Here is a 16,549-nt window from a genome sequence, read left to right as displayed (position 1 = left end):
GTGATCAAGACTAATGTTATCACCAGTGATAACACACAGGGACATCAGGTGCCTCCTGATACGTGCACTGAGAAAGACACACCACTTCTGTGAGATTCGTGCCAGAGACGTATAACCCCAAGAGGATCATGAGAAAACACCAGATAAACCCAAACTGAGGGACATTCTATAAAATAACTGACAGTGCTCTTCAAAAATGTGAATGAAGGTCATGAGAGAGAAAGAAATAATGAGAAGCGGTCATATCGTTATGTATGCAGGATAAAAGGGGTACAGGAACTTTCTGAACCATTTTTGCAAATTTTACGTGAGTTTAGCTGATCTCAGGATAAAAAGCTTTTAAATTTTGTATAATTAAAAAACAACTTTGGGGCGCCCGAGTGGCCCAGTTGGCTAAGGGTCCGACTCTTGATCTCGGCTCAGGTCAGATTCTCATGGTTCATGGGTTTGAGCCCCTCATCGGGCTCTGCTTGGGATTCTGTCTCTCCTTCTCTCTCTCTCTGCCCCTCCCCCACTTGTATGCACGCTTGCTCACTCTCTCTCTCTCAAAATAGATAAACTGAAAGGAAAAAAAAAAAGAAAGAAACTTTGGGGATGCCTGACTGGCTCAGTCAAAAGAGCGTGTGATTCTTGATCTTGGGATTGTGAGTTCAAGCCCCACGTTGAGTGTAGAGATGACTTAAATAACAAACAACTTTATATTAAGGCGTGTACTATTTAGACTCACTTATACCAAGGGATATGTGGGGTGCAGTGGGTTACCCACTGTCACTTCACAGGACAGTGACCTCTGAGAGCACACCCCCTCCCTGCCTGAAGCAGTAGCTGAGGCCCAGCCAGGAAAGGGTGGGGCTCAAGACGTGAGGGTGGGTCCCCCCTGCCCCAGGGACTCTGGGCTGAAGGGAATGGGAGTTAACCAAAGAAGGCGCGTCTGACAGGGTCAGTGCTTCTTTCTGAGACAAAGGAGGGCGCCCCAAAAGGAAGAGGACGATAGTTAAGAATTTCACAAATGGGGCCTTCTTGACATCAAGCAACTTATATAACTTTTATTGTCTGAATCTATGACTCTTGTATTATTATTTTTGTAAGTTTATTTATTTTGAGAGAGAGAGCAAGCAGGGGAGGGGCAGGTAGAGGGAGAGAGAAAGAATCCCAGGCTGGCTCCACACTGTCATCGTGGAGCCCGATGCGGGGCTCGAACCCACAAACTGTGAGATCATGACCTGAGCCAAAATCAAGAGTCAAATGCCCAACTGACTGAGCCACCCAGGTGCCCCACACTTCTATTATTTCTATACTTTAAGATGACATAGATTCCATACTGGATGGTATTTTTAAATAACATTCCAATCTACTTAGTAACTTGTTTTAACTAGCTTTGCTTTACCAGTGCCTGGGGTCATCCATGGCCCTGAACCTCCCCCATCAACCTGGCTAATGAGGACCATATTTGTCTCATTACCACTGTCTACACTAGTAATGTATTCTCCTCATGGAAAATTCATAGTGTGCTCACTGACCCACCGGGCAGAGGCGACGCTGACCTGAGCTCCCGGAAAGGGAAACAGAGGTGCAGTAAAATATTAATAACAGAACCTAAGTGGTGGGCATGTTAGCAGTCACTGTAAAATTCCTTCACTTTTGCTTTACATTTAAAATTTTTCATGATAAATTATTGTTTTAAAAAAAAGGAAAAATTACAGATGAATATTTTGGGCATTCAAACCGTAACCCCAGGGGCGCCTGGGTGGCTTAGTTGGTTAAGCTTCCGACTTTCGCTTAGGTCATGATCTCGCGGTTCGTGGGTTCGAGCCCCGAGTCGGGCTCTGTGCTGACTGCCAGCTCAGAGCCTGGAGCCTGTTTCAGTCTGTGACTCCCTCTCTCTCTGACCCTCCCCTACTCATGCTGTCTCTCTCCTAGAAATAAATAAAACATTAAAAAAAAATTAAAAAAAAAAAAACAAAAAAAACCAAACAAACCGTAACCCCAGATTCACAGCCTCGGGGGAGAAAGCTGACAATGAGCCTGGGAGGCCCCATTTGCCAAAAACTCCGCCCACATTCTCTTTCCTTCTCCCCACAGGTGTCTGCAGGTGCCGGGGCTACCTGGAGGAGAGAGCAGTGGGACTTCCTGCCACGGCAAAGACCCCGGGGCCTGTGGAGACTGCTCTCCCGGTTCAAGCCAAGTCAGAAAACGGGGCAGCCGCCCCAATGTTTTTATCAGCTCCAAATGAATCTGGCAATGGATGTGCGGGCTGACCGTGCCGGCCCCAACCTGGTTGCGTCCCCAGGTGGTTCTGAATCCGCCTTTTCTGCCGAGTAATAAAGAGCAGTGGTTACAAGTCTGTTCTTCGGATCAGGTGTCTGGGATTTGCATTCTGCCCTGTGAATTATTAGCTCGGCGACCTTGGACAGCTTCCGTCATTTCTCGCAGCCTTAGCTGCGTCATCTGTAAAATGAGGAGCTGCCTCCTGGGGCTGTTGAGAAGAATAAATTAGATCAGCGGTTCTGAATCAGGGTGATTTTGTCTCCCGAGGGACAGCTGGCACGTTCTGGGGACATGGGGGCGGGAAGTGCCACAGGCCACACCAGGACGCTGCTGACGCCCTGCAAAGCACAGAGCAGCACCTCCCCACCCCGCATAAAATCCCCCAGCTGAAAACATCAAAGCGCCAAGTTTGAGAAAGCCTGATTTCGACGGTGCGGGTCACACATCCAGCACAGGACCTCTAACTCTGTGCACTCTCAGTGCCTGATGATGGTGGCCATCATCACCATCACTGTACCACCACGGCCACCACCGCCATCACCTTCACGGTCACGGTCAGTGCTCGCGGCCCTCTGATTTGCGGTACCAGAAGAGCACGGGTAGGGGCATCAATGGATGTCGCCATGCCACACTGAACGGGTTGTCCCTTTGGGTTAAGGGCCGCCCTCTTCCAAAATGCACCTTCAAGTGCCTAAGCTCCCCTGAGGGACCTGAAGCAGTGGGAGGCAGGGAGTGGGAGATGGGTTAGGGGGTTGGGGGTGGGGTGCTCCGGGGAAAGGATCGGAGCCAATAATGAGGATACCCGCTGACATCCTCATTTAACACCGACCTTGTGTGAGTTCTGTTCATTTTACGTGTATTAATTCAACCCTCTCAATGAGCAAAGGAGGTCAGTTGATAATGGACTAATACATCTCCCCTCCCCACCATGATGATAACTACTGAACTGTGCTTCCCTGGAGGGAAGAAGCAGGGTCTCACCGAATTTGCCCTCTGCCTGTGGCTGGTCCTGCCACTTGTCTGACCTCTGTACAAAGAATGTAGATGGTTTCCAGGCTTTCCATGCTGTTTTGTGGGAAATGACCAAAGAGCATCATTTCTGGGCGGGGCAGAGGTCTGGGGAGAAGAAAGTCTATCTCCTGGGAAAGAAAGCAGCAGGAGGGGAGAGGCCATACTGCTTTCCTGAGAGCCTGCAGGGGCCCATCGGTGGCGCCCTCTGACGAGCCAACTCCAATGCCCATGTCTAAAGGAGCCACCGCTGGGAGACCTCCACCAACCTGGGCACTTTCCCACCTCTCCTGACTTCTCCCTACACCAACAGCAGGAACTCGCTCAAACAAGATGGACGTGGGGTTCATTCTCAGAGAAGTCAGAATGAGGAGCAGCAAGGATGTCTACACGCGCAGCCAGACTTAGCGCAGCAGCTCAGAGGACATGGCCCGTAGAAGGAGTCTCCAAGAGAAGGTGAGTGGCCAAGTGCAAGGCTTCTAACAAGGCAGGTGAGGGGAGGCCAGGGAAGGGCTGAGCTCTGGGAAGCAGGTGTCTGCTAGGGCATGACGCGCTCCCTGCATGCGCACGCTTCCTAACTCTGTGCCGTAAAGATAAGTGGGATTCTAGTGGGCTCTGGGGTCTCAAAGGCCAGGACGCAAGGGAAACATAAAACGTCACACAGGAGAAAGGAAAGGTATGCGTGTTAATTACCTATTAGAAGAACCACCATTTATTGAGGGTTTACCGTTTGTCAAGCTTGGTACCAAGTGTTAAGAGGATCATCTCTTTTATTTCTCACAGCAGGTTTTAACATGCCCATTTTACAGGGAGCAAACTGAGGCTCATAAAGGCAAATGATTTACCCAAGGGCACACAGTCAGTAAGTGGCAAAGCCCAAGATTTGGACTCTAAGGAAAAGCTCTTAATTTCAAGAGTATCCCAAACCCCTTAACACTAAACAGAAGTATATGTGTTTTGGGGTCAATCACCTCCCCATACACACACAATCTTTTTTCTTGATCCTTTCAGATAAGTCAGAGACGATGAGTCAGATTCCAAAGCGGGAATCACTATTTTTTCCAAAATAAGAAAACAACCTGGTTAAAAAATGGCAAAAGATCTGAACAGACACCTCACCAAAGACACACAAATGGAAGATACTAGCATAAGAAAAGATGCTCAACTTAAAACAACAATGAGATACCACTACACACCTACTAGAATGGCCAAAATCCAGAAACCTGACAACACCAAATGCTGACAAGGATGTAGAGTGACAGGAACTCTTATTTACTGCCGAACTGTCCAATTACTTTGGAAGGCTGTATTTTACAAAACTAAATACGCTCTTACCATACGATCTGGCAGTTTCACTCCTTGGTATTTACCCAAAGAGATGGGAACTTATATCCCACACAAAAAATAGCACACTACTGTTTATACCTGTTTTATTCACTATTGCCGAAACCTGGAAGCAACCAAGATGTCCTTCAAGAGGTGAATGGATAAATAAACTGTTGGACATCCACACAGTGGAATAAAATTCAGTAGGAAAAATGAGCTTAAACCATGAAAAGACATGGGGGAAACTTAACTGGTACTGCTAAGTGGAAGAAGCCAGTCTGAAAGTTGGAACCTATATGATTCCAACGACATGACATTCTAGAAAAGGCCAAACTATGGAGTCGGTAAAAAGATCAGAGGTCTTGGGGGAGAAAGGAAACAATAAACAGGTAGAGCACGGGGTTTTCAGGGCAGTGAAACTATTATTCTATAGGCTACCATAATGGTGGAAACACTCCAATGTGTCAGTTACATTTGTCAAAACCCAAGGTACAATACCAGGACTGACCCCTAATGTAAACTCTGGACTATAGTTAATAATAATGTCTCCTTTTCCAAAGAAGACATCCAGATGGCTACCAGACACATGAAAAAAAATGCTCAACATCACTCATCAGGGAAATACAAATCAAACCCGCAGTGAGATACCACCTCACACCCGTCAGAATGGCTAACATGAACAGCTCAGACAACAGATGTTGGCGAGGATGTGGAGAAAAAGGAGCCCTTCAGCACTGCTGGTGGGAATCGCAAACTGGTGCGGCCACTCTGGAAAACAGTACGGAGGTGCCTCAAAACATTAAAAAGAGAGCTACCCTACGACTGAGCAATTGCACTACTAGGTATTTATCCAAAGGATACAGGTGTGCTGTGTCAACGGGGCACTTGCACCCCAATGTTTATAGCAGCGCTATCTACAACAGCCGAAGTATGGAAAGAGCCCAAATGTCCATCGACAGATGCATGGATAAAGAAGATGTGGTATATATATACAATGGAGTCTTACTCGGCAATCAAATAGAACGAAATCTTGCCATTTGCAACAATGTGGATGGAACTGGCGTATATTAAGCTAAACCAAATGGGTCTGTCAGAGAAAGACAAATATCATAGGACTTCACTCATATGAGGACTTTAAGATACAAAACAGATGAACATAAGGGAAGGGAAGCAAAAAGAATATAAAAACAGGGAGGGGGACAAAACATAAGAGACTCTTAAACACAGAGAACAAACTGAGGGTTGCTGGAGGGGCTGTGGGTGGGGAGATGGGGTAAACGGGTAAGGGGCATTAGGATGACACCTGTTGGGATGAGCACTGGGTGTTATACACAGGGGATGAATCACTGCAATGTACTCAAAACATTATTGCACTATATGCTAATCAACTTGGATGTAAATTTAAAAATAATAATAATAATAACAATGCTACAACTTGTACGATAAACACTGATAATCATTTTTTTAAAAAACAAGAAGTAAGGTCTCAATATCAGCTCACCAACTGTAACAAATGTACCACATCAATGCAGGACATTAATAATGGGAAACAGGACAATAAGGGGATCTGTGTGAACCCTCCATACGGTTCACTCATTTTTTTCCCCGTAAACTCAAAACTGTATTTACAAAACATCAGGGGCGCCTGAGTGGCTCAGTTAGTTGAGCGTCTGCCTCTTGATTTCGGCTCAGGTCAGGATTCCAGGGTTGTGGGACCAAGTTGAGATCTACCCTGCACGTGGAACTTGAGACTCTCCCTCCTCCCCTCTCCCCTGCTCTCTCTCTCACTAAAATAAAAATGAAAAATAAATAATTATTTTTTAAAAGAACCCAATGAATACCATACTGTTTAAAAAAAAAAAAAAGTCAAATGCTACTAATGCAATGGAAAAAAATTTTTAATTTTCTTCTACAGAAGAAAAAAAAAAGCACTACACCCCAATCTTCATCAATGGGAAAGAATCTTTTGATACTGCCCTTATGATTAAGATTAAATCTGTAAAACGTGTCAGACCCTTCAAATGTTTGGGGGCCAATTAACAATTCGATGTCATCCCTGATTCGCGGGGAATGCGCGTATTGTTCGTGCCTTCAGTGCATGATCGTCGTCTCCATCCCCACCTCGGGGCCCACGTGGGACACAGCCTGTTGCAGAAGGCCAAGGTAGAGAAACACTAGCTCCTGGATCCTTTGAACATGCGCATCTATTTCTTTGTTCGTCTCCACAGGGTTCCCGGGAGAGGGCCCTCTCCCTGTTTGGCTCTGTAAATGCCCCTCGCAGACTGCACGTGAGCAGGATGAATCCCGAGTGATTCAGACAATGACTCAAATAAACGAATAAACGTCGGGACCGTACAAAGGACAGTGAGAGCAAAGAGCAGGCACAGTTGGGATTTCTCTTTGCGGCAATCCTGGAGGGCCTCATAGGGAGGAGGCTAGTGGAGAGCTGAAAGGAAAAAGTAGGGACCTGGCAGGCATCAGGCAGTCCTTCCTGGAAGGGAGTCATCCTGATAGAAGGGCCAGAAAGGAAGAGACCTCTCTGAGCTTTAGAGCTGGGAAGTAATTCCGAGGAAAGTGAGTTAAGGTCACAGTTATTTAGGACACACAGCTCCCGGGCACCCACTCAGGGTGAGATCCTGGGACCTCCTAGGAGCCCATGAAAACAGCACAGTGCACCTTGATGCTCAGGCTTCACCCAAGTAAGGCTACTGACAGAAGAAGGTGAACACAGATCCCTCACCCCCAACCCCCTGCCATCCAGGGACAGGGAGCTTGGCCAGAAACAGCCAGCCCGAAGGTGAAGTATCTCTGATGTCAAACGCCCAGGCTAGGCCTTATTATTAATAATTTTAAAATTAAAACAGTGCTTCTCCCTCACCTCAAGTGATACTGTCCCCGAAATGTCTTCCAGTAGAATTGATGTTCCAGATTGCATCAACCCCCGGTTTATGTAATAATGGCAGCAGTGGGCAATATCTATTATCATCACTCACATAACTCTTGCTGCAATGCTGTGGGGTGCTGTCCATGCCCCCGTTTTACAGACGCAGCCCAGCACGCCGCAGGGGGCTGCCCCCACACAGGCAGAGGAGCACCGACAGTGACTTCCTTCTCCCAAGTCACAGATCTCGTCTGCAGTCTCATTCCCACAGACAACTGCAGCGTGTACGTGAAATCAGGCTCTGCAGTCAGTGGCTGCAGGACTGGGGACTGGCAGTACTTCCCACACTCCTCCCTCTGTCGTATAAAGCGGGGCAGTAACGCTTTCCTCAACAGGTTTTGTCCAGATTGAACTCTGACAACAGAGTCAAAACTCCAAGCACAGCGCCTGGCACATATCCTCAAGGGGGAAACCGAGCTGGTCTCTGAGCTCCGTGAACTCCTCCGCACTGGAAGGAAGACACGGGAGAGTTAAACACAACAGCTGACCCAGACGACCGCAGGCTCCGCTGATGAATGAAATCCCGGCCGGGGGCTGTCAGCCAGGCTGCCCGGGGCCAAGCAGTAGGGCAGGACAATGCCTGCTTCCTTCTCCCGCAGGAACTCGGAGCTCTGGCCTGGAGAGGACCTTCCTTCAGCCGTCCCCACCCGTTTCCTCCAGAACATTCCATGCTCAGCCAGAAAACACCAAGAAGTGGTCACTGGGGACCAGCTGGCGGAGGAGGGCAGAACCCCCCTTCCAGGCCTGTGCGCACGACCTCTGCCCTGCACCTCTGTCTGGCCCCCGCTGCCTCCCCACACAGGGACCAAGCCTTGCTTTGTCCACCCCAGGCTGCTGGCCAGAGCCAGCGGGAGACAACCTGGGAAGCTAGCCCTGGGCCTGCCTTGGCCTCTTACACTCTCTTTCCTTAGGTCCCTGACTGGTCACCCTACCTCTAGTCCTGGTTCCCACAACACGCGAGTCTCTTCAAGGGCAGGCATGAACCACTCACTCGCTCCCCTCCTCAAGCACCTTCAATGTCTCCCACTCTACCCTGAACAAGTTCAGAGGCTGCACTCTGGGATTCACTGTCTTCTCTGGTATAATCCAAACCCATGCTCCAGTCCCCACAGGACCCATACGGAAATGAATTATACCAGGATTCGCACATACATTTCTGGATCCGAGTACAGAGTCACCGTAGCTGGATCCTAGGTGGAACCTATTCCTCCCCCCACCTGACTCTCTCATGAGCCCTTTCCTTTCCTGGTCTCTGAATCCTTCTAGCAGGCTGTTCCCAAACCACAGGATCCCGCAACACCTGCCTTCCCCACATGGTCCCCGCACTATTCTTAATATTTTCCTTCAAACCAGCTCACTCTTCCACTTACATTTATTCTCAAAGGAACCTGTGTATCTCCACCATAAACAGAAAACCATATCGTTTGCCATAAACAGAAGGCAACTGAAGAAAACAGTTATATTCTAACAGTCATGAAAAAAATCATTAAGTGTTTTAAATGCTCATCTATGTTGTAAAAACTCCCTTGGGCCAAAAGGTGAGGGGCTTGCAAGTGAAGAAATACCAACCATTGTTTGATCTCAAATTCTATTCTGGTAAAAGGTCAGGGGTTGAGCAGCTTAGCTCCTCCCGCTGCAGCAAGCCCCTGATTTGTCCTTGGTGATTCTTCTTTGGAAAAGGTGGTCTAACAGTATAACCCACTTTTTGCCTTTTTTTTTTTTTTTTTTTTAAATTTTAGAGAGAGAGTGAGTGAGAGCAAGTGGAAGAGGGGGCTGAGGGAGAGACAGAATTTTCAGTTTAATTTTGAGAGAGAGAGAGAGAGAGAGCAGGGAGAGGGGCAGAGAGCGAGGGAGACAGAATCTAAAGCAGGCTCCAGGCTTTAAGCTGTCAGCACAGAGCCTGATGTGGAGCTGAACTCATGACCCGTGAGTTCATGACCTGAGCTGAAGTCAGACACTCAACCCAACCGACTGAGCCACCGGGGTGCCCCAGAAAGAGAGAGAATCTTAAGCAGGCTCTACAAGGAGCATTGCTCAGCCCCCAATGTGCGGCTCGATCCCATGACTCTGGGATCATGACCTGAGCCAAAACCAAGACACTCAACCGACTGAGCCACCCAGGCGCCCCTCGTCTGTGTAACAAACTTAATAGTACTGTCTACTAGAAAGTCCTCTCACACCCTAAGAAACTCTGCCTCGGCACTTTATTTCTGCCCCTCGCGGCCCTTGGTTTTGCTGGCCTATCACACAGCTACCTGGGGACTTATTTTAGGCTTGTCCTGGTTGACCCCAAATGTGAGCACTTTGGGGACACAGATCCTGCCACCTTTCTCCTGGTGGCTATACCCACCATGATGGGCAATAAAAATATTTATCAAACCAAATGTTCCAATTAGCTCGGTTGTATGAACGTGGCCCCATTCTCCACCTGGTCCTTGGCTGCGGCTGCCCAGCTTTCTACCAAAACACACATCCTCCCCGCCTACCATCCCCTAATCAGTCCCTGGGCACCGGGTCTCTAGGACGATGGCACAGACGGCGGCAATGGTCAGATCAGCACTGGGCGAGGACCCCTGGAGCAGCAGGACGCGGGCAAGCAAACCCGGAAAGGCAAGTCTCCGGTTAACCATTAAGCCGCACTCTCCCGGGCCAGACACACCCCTGCCCTGGGACTTAGCAGGGCTCTGGGAAACCCCCCACATGAGCTGAGCGCCTGGCTCCAGGAAACACAAGTCGTCTTCCTGTCCCTTCAGAGCCAGAGACCCCAAAACACCTACCAGGAAAGGAGGGGGGCTTCGCCGGGCCTGGCCCTGCTGGCGCCCCAGACAGGAGGAAGTCACGCTCCCTCCAGCCACGTGTTGTCAGGGGCGACCCAGGAAGATCTGAATCACTCAGACTTAAGGCAGTAAGTGGCAGCTGCCGGGAGGCCCCAGCTGCAGCCAAACCAAGGCCTGGATTCTCCCGGGCGGATGGAAGGCTGGACAAAGCCAGCCCAGGGCCAGTCTGCTGGTGACCAATTTCCTTGATGACCGATTTCCTTGACGACACAGTCTCTTCTAAAACCGAACAGACTCAGGACACTTCCTGTTGGAGGGAGGCCTCCTTTGGGAATATCTGTGATCTTTTTGGTATTACGTTTGTAGTCTGGTCACTTTTATGAATTTTGAGGATTTTTGGTTGTTGTTGCCAGAAAGGGCACACTTCATGGAGAGGTATCCAAAATGTCCCTCCTAGGCCGTGGTCATGCAGGAGACATGAGCACCTCATAACCTGGGGTGTGGTTCCCCAAGAAGAAGGCAAACTGAGGAACAGAGAACATAACCATTGCTATAAATGGAATGGCCCCCCAAATGTAGCCTGAGGGGGACAAGGACAAGGAAGAGAGCCCCTACGTAGCTGGGGGCCATTACACACCGACATCTGGCCGCAGTGAGAGAAGGAAGATGAGGAGGATGTCCTTTTTGATCTTTTCGTAGTGCAAACAAGTTAATAACAGAAAAACTGTCGTGGTGAGAAGAAAAGCACCACAGCTAGCAACCTATTGCTCACGGGGAGCAGACGCAGATGCCACTGATAAGGGATGGAGGGACATAATCATGAAGAGGTTCTCAAACTGGGTTCCAAGGAGCCCTGGGGTGTCACATACCTCTCCAGGGCTGCTGATGCAGGATGGGGGGGATACAGAGAGTGTGCTCCAACCCAACCCAGAGCAACACGGCTCTTGGTCTGCTTCATAGATTGGACTTTGAGAGAAGGTTTCATTTCAAAAAAAGAACAGCTGGGGCACCTGGGTGGCTCAGTCGGTTGAGCGTCTGACTTCAGCTTGGGTCATGATCGCGCGTTTGTGGGTTTGAGCCCCGTGTCAGGCTCTGTGCCGACAGCTCAGATTCTGTGTCTCCCTTTCCTTCTGCCCCTCCCCTGCTCGTGCTCTCTCTCTGTCTCTCAGAAAATAAAATAAAACGTTAGGAAAAAAACAGGAAAGAACGGCTAACAGTTGAAAAAGGCGGATGTGTGATGCCGGTGATATCAAACAGAAGAGTATGACGTAAGCTGTCTCTGAGTTTGTGAGGACTGGCTGCCACATACCAGGTGCGCCGGGAACCAGCCCGCCCTACACCCTGAGCGTGGGCTCGTCGTTCAGGGAAAGCGGAGGGGGGCCTTGGACCCGGCCACTTTGCCCCTCCCCTGGCAGGATCTCAGGCTGCAGGAAGTGCAGGTGACACCAATATCGAGCCACACCCAGAGGTGAGTCAAGATCCAGAAAGGAGATTCGAACCTCAACAGGCACAGGGTCAAATGCAGAGCTAGATCTGTGAGTCCTGGGATGGGAATTCCAGGACCAGAGGCCAAAGAGCCACGAGAAGCGGTGTTCTTAACCGTAGCCGATCTTGGGCAAAGACCGGGGACAAGCGCAGTGGCCAGGAGTTGGCTTCCGCAGGCTCCCAGCAGCTTGCTGCAGGCATGAGCCGGCTTGGATGAACCAGCCCTGAGGATGTGAAGATGTCTGAGTGGGCGTAATCCTCCCAAGGGCAACAGGCACGTGATCATGTGGCTTTGCAGTTGTGCCCTTGACTCTAGACAGTTGTGTGCCCGTGTGCAAGGGCAGAGGCTGGCCTGAGCAGACGTGCTGCTTGCCCAGCATTCCTGTCTTTGAGAATGAGTCCTCCTCCAGCCCCAGGAAATCATGCCCAGTCTTTCTCACAACGACGATGGGGGAGGTAACAGGGGACAGGACACAGCCCCACCTTCCCCTTCCTCGGGGTGAACGTGACTGGTGTCGACCAATTAGAATATCCTCCCCTCCCCAGGCACGGCGACCCCGACTCAGGACTGAGCGTGGGACCCAGCCCCAGCCATTCCAGGGTCCTCTGCCAGGGCTCTCACTGGAGTTACTAAGAAACACACTCTTTCCTGTGTGAGTAAGCTGTGAGGACAACGTTGGCTCAGGATGGCCGGTGGCCATGTCACTACTGCTTAGAAACAGCCTGAGAATGAAACCAAGCCGAGCTGAGAAATGGATCTAAATGACCCAGATGGTCACTGGATCCAGCCATGCCTGAATCACCATTTTGATGCCCAGGCTGCCAGGGCCATAGAGCCTCCTTTCTGTGTAAGGTAGTTTAAGTTGGGTCTTTGTCGGTTGTAATCAAGAGCCCTGAGTAAGGCACCTCTCAGGGAATGGGAAGGAACAGAAACACATAGACCGATTTGAGTGAACTTGACACATTGACTGAAACGCCCTGGAAATGAGCTTCCTGCTCCAGAGCTCAGCTGCCCCTGCGGAGGTCCCTACCAGCAGCAGTCCGGCCTGGAGGCGCCCTTTGAAGTGCCCCGCAAGCATTCCCGGGCCTGCGCTGGCCCCTCTGCGGTCCCCAGGCCCAGAGGACACCCCTCTGTGGCCCCCGGATGGTACGGCAACCTCCCTGGGGTCACTGGGAACTTACCCAGACCGCTGCAGGAGGCTCACCACTTTTGTGCCCCAAGGACACAGGAAGCTGGCCCAGGTCCTCCCAGACCCTGGTTCATTCGCCAGGATCCACATTTGGGCGCCAGCTCCACCACGAACCACCCAGGTCTGCCGGTCTTCTGGACTAGTGCAACCAGGGGGACATGGCTAGGAAGCCATGCATGCTGACTCAGGAACTTTCCACGCAAACTGGGGAGCGTGTGCATCCTCTGGCGTCTCTGAACCCGGCATCTTCCTGTGATACAGGAATCACAGGCAGAAAGGCCCACTGCTGCTGCACCCCCTCACTCTCCAGTCCAAACCGCACCGAATGGGTTCAAATGTGAAAGTAGGCACCCAATTGTTTCATGAGTCCGTATACAAGATTTGCAAGGAGGAGGCCAAAAGGGATAAACGGGATGACTCATTCATGACAGACGGTAATTTGACAGTTGATATACACAGGATATAAAAGTTCCCTATGTACGTGGCTAAAAACCACCTAAAAAAGCTGAAGAGGAGGGAAATTAGGAAAATAAATCTGTTTCTGGAAACTAAAAGCATTAAAAAAAAAAAGCTATGTTCAAGAAAACATGCTACAAATACGATCAATACAGATTCTATTTGAAAACTGGAAAAGTGTCATGCGGTGACCTAGCTGCACAAAGCCCATCTGGAGAGCTTGGCCAGGCCAGCGGGGGTGGGGGGGGGGGTCTTAGGCCCCCCCAACCTGCCAGAGGGTGGTCCCCAAGGGTTGACAGGCACAGGGGAGGCAGGATGTGAACCGAGACTGAGGAGTAAAGGCTGTGCGGCGTCCCTGGTACTGCCTTCCCCACTCTGGGAGCCAACTTGGGTCTGATTTCCCCAGATCTCCTCCCACCTGCCCTGCCTGCCTGAGGTCCCTCCCACCCCATCCCTGCTCCAACCACAGATCTGCTGCCACCCCCTCTGCAGCCCCAGGAAGCCTGTGGGCACAGCTCTGACAGCCGGCTCCCCGGCTCCCAGCCACTGTCCTAACCGCGCGCCAAAGTAACTCTGGCCCCTTCTCGCCTCCAGCTCTGCCTGCCTCGCTGCCTCGGCTCCGGCTGCCCCCAGGGCCCCAGGTGTCCCTCCCACATCCTTGCAGACCCAGGGAATGACATGACACCGGGGAGCCTTCCTTGATCTCCCTGTCCCTCTGGAAGCAGCCTCTCCTCCCCTAAGGGCCCTTAGCCCCCCACTGTCCCCTCCCCTCAGGGCTGAGCACCTGCCCCCTGATGTTATTCGTTCACGTCTTTACCATGGGGCAGGCTGCCTCCGCTTTGTCTGGTGCCCTCTTTGTCTTTCGTCCAGTCATTCCACAGGCACGTACCACGCGCCTTCTACGTGCCGCACCTGTGCCGGGACTGGGGCCGATCCAGACAGACACCGGAACTCGCGCCCTGGAGGGCAACAAGGCCACCAAACAAATCGACACAAATGAACACCTCAGTCCAAGCTGTGACAGGGGCCACGAGAGAAAGGTGCAGGGCGGCACGGTGTGTGCGCTCCGGGCTGGAGGAGTCGAGGAAGGCGTCTCTGAGGAAGTGACCGGCACTGGAGGAGAGCGGGCAGTGGGCCAGGCACCCTTTCTAGGCACACAGTAATAGGTGTTTGCTAAATGTCTGAGGAACACGAGGGACTGTGGCATGTCAGAAATTCCCAGTGTGGCCGTGTCCTTCCGGACACATCTGTGTCCTGTTATCATCCCGACGGGTCACTCCAGCTGGCACCGAGCTACGCTATCTCCGCCAGACACAGGACAGGGCCCCCTGTGTGACATCTGCAGAAGTGCCTGTCAAGACAACCAGCTCCCCGCTCGGGGCTCCGTCCTGACTGCCGACCCCGCCATCACCCCTGGGGCTCATGGCCAGTGGGTCTTGTCTGGCACACCGACTCCAGATCACTGGTCACGCCTGCCCGGAGCACATGCCAGAAGGACAACAAAGGGCCGTGACTGATTAGTGACGTCTGCCCCAGGAGTGGAGCAGACAGCAGCGGCACACGTGTCCCATATTTTCCTTGCCACCCCGGGTCCCATAGATGACCACCCAGGCAAGAGATTTCCTTCAGATCCAATTGCCTGGAAAAGCACTGGGCGTCTGGTATCCTTTTCTGTATAGATCCCATGAACCGTGCAAATAATATTGTTTTCCCGCTTCGACTGCTCATTAGTTCAGGGCGAAATTTGTGGTTCAAATGTAGCAAACCGTGCACAGCTCAATGGCCTGCGTATGTAGTCCAACTCTCTCCCTCGTTTTGACCTTCTAGTTAATCCACATTTTTCCCTGATCTCATATTTATGGGTTTTTATTTAATTACATACACATATACACAAATGTGTATCTACAAATATATATATAAAACATCCACATATAGGTTGGGCACATAGTATCTAACTTATGCGTCTATTATAAATACGTATTTCTGTATTTCTTATATATTCAAGATGTATAGAGAAAGCTATGCTCTTGCGGGCATCTTGTTCCTTGCTGGGACAAGATGGAGGCCTAGGTGGAGAGATGGGTAGACGGCAGACAGGAAAAACCAAGAAGGATGAAATAGAGTCTTCGCCTAAAAGGATTCAGGACACCGCTGTGTCCTGCCGTGAACACGGGCTGGGATCAGAGGTGAGAAGCGCGGCTTTGTGTCCAAGCTCTGACCAGCAGTGACTGTCGAGGAGAAAAACTACTCACACACACTCCCTCCCAACACCGGGAAACCTGGGGTTTTAGCAACTACGAAATGCATATACAACCGTCTGCCCCACTTGCTTCACTTGGTTGTAACAGAAATTCAGTGGAGAGGTTCGTTGACTGCTAATCAGCGGTAAGCCCCCAGCTTATGCCGCCGGCACCATGATCAGTATTGAAAGCCACGTTCTGAGCAAGCAGCACCCAGCCCTAAAGAAGAAAACGCCACACCGCATGGCTTCCTATAAATGCCGCAGGAATTCAAAGAGAAAGGAGCCTCAGAGCCTACATCTGCATGCAGTGTCCTTCCTCGTCCCCCCCAGATGTCTGAGAGCCGTGTCTGCCTGAAGGACTTCAATTCCCTGCTTCTTACAGCAAGAGAAAAAGCGCCGCCCGGATGGGTCACACTCCTTGGGGCTGGAAACGGTGGCTGCCGCTCGAAGGGCCGGGGGCTCCGGGCCTCCACGCGTCACCCGCAGGCCAGGGAAAGGGCAGGAGCCCAGGCTGGAAACCCCAGGGCAGAGGGAGGTCAGCGGCGGCCAACCCTCACACACGCCTCCCCCTGGACTGCACAGGCATTTCCTGTCCCCTCCCGTCCCCAGTCAGAGGCCCATTTATTCCACAATCACCAGGGTTTCAGGGCACCTGAATCAGGGCCACTGCATTCCAAACAGCAGGTGAAAGTGAGACAAGGAAAATAACTGGGGTCCTTTTCTACCAGTTTGTCAGCAGGGCTATGGGTTGGGACTTTCTTTTCTGGGGGAACTGACAGAATTCACAAAGGTGCTAAGACTAATTCCAAATTCTGGAATGTTCCCTGCCCAGTCAAGGGCTGAAAGAGAAAGCCAA

General features: G+C 50.9%; 1 protein-coding gene across 1 annotated transcript in view; it reads right to left on the bottom strand.

Moving 5' to 3' along the window:
* Window positions 1-10,413, bottom strand: part of RPH3AL (rabphilin 3A like (without C2 domains)) — a 118,160-nt gene extending 107,747 nt beyond the window's left edge. Inside the window, exon 1 of the mRNA XM_039254092.1 lies at window positions 10,321-10,413. The gene's annotated coding sequence lies outside the window, so the exon portion shown is untranslated. The remainder of the gene's footprint in view (window positions 1-10,320) is intronic.
* Between the last annotated feature and the right edge of the window lie 6,136 nt (window positions 10,414-16,549).

The sequence above is a fragment of the Hyaena hyaena genome, unplaced genomic scaffold (genome assembly GCF_003009895.1).
Source record: "Hyaena hyaena isolate Hyena2069 unplaced genomic scaffold, ASM300989v1 scaffold_10, whole genome shotgun sequence".
Taxonomy (NCBI): Eukaryota; Metazoa; Chordata; class Mammalia; order Carnivora; family Hyaenidae; genus Hyaena; species Hyaena hyaena.
This window is presented reverse-complemented; position numbering and strand designations above follow the sequence as displayed.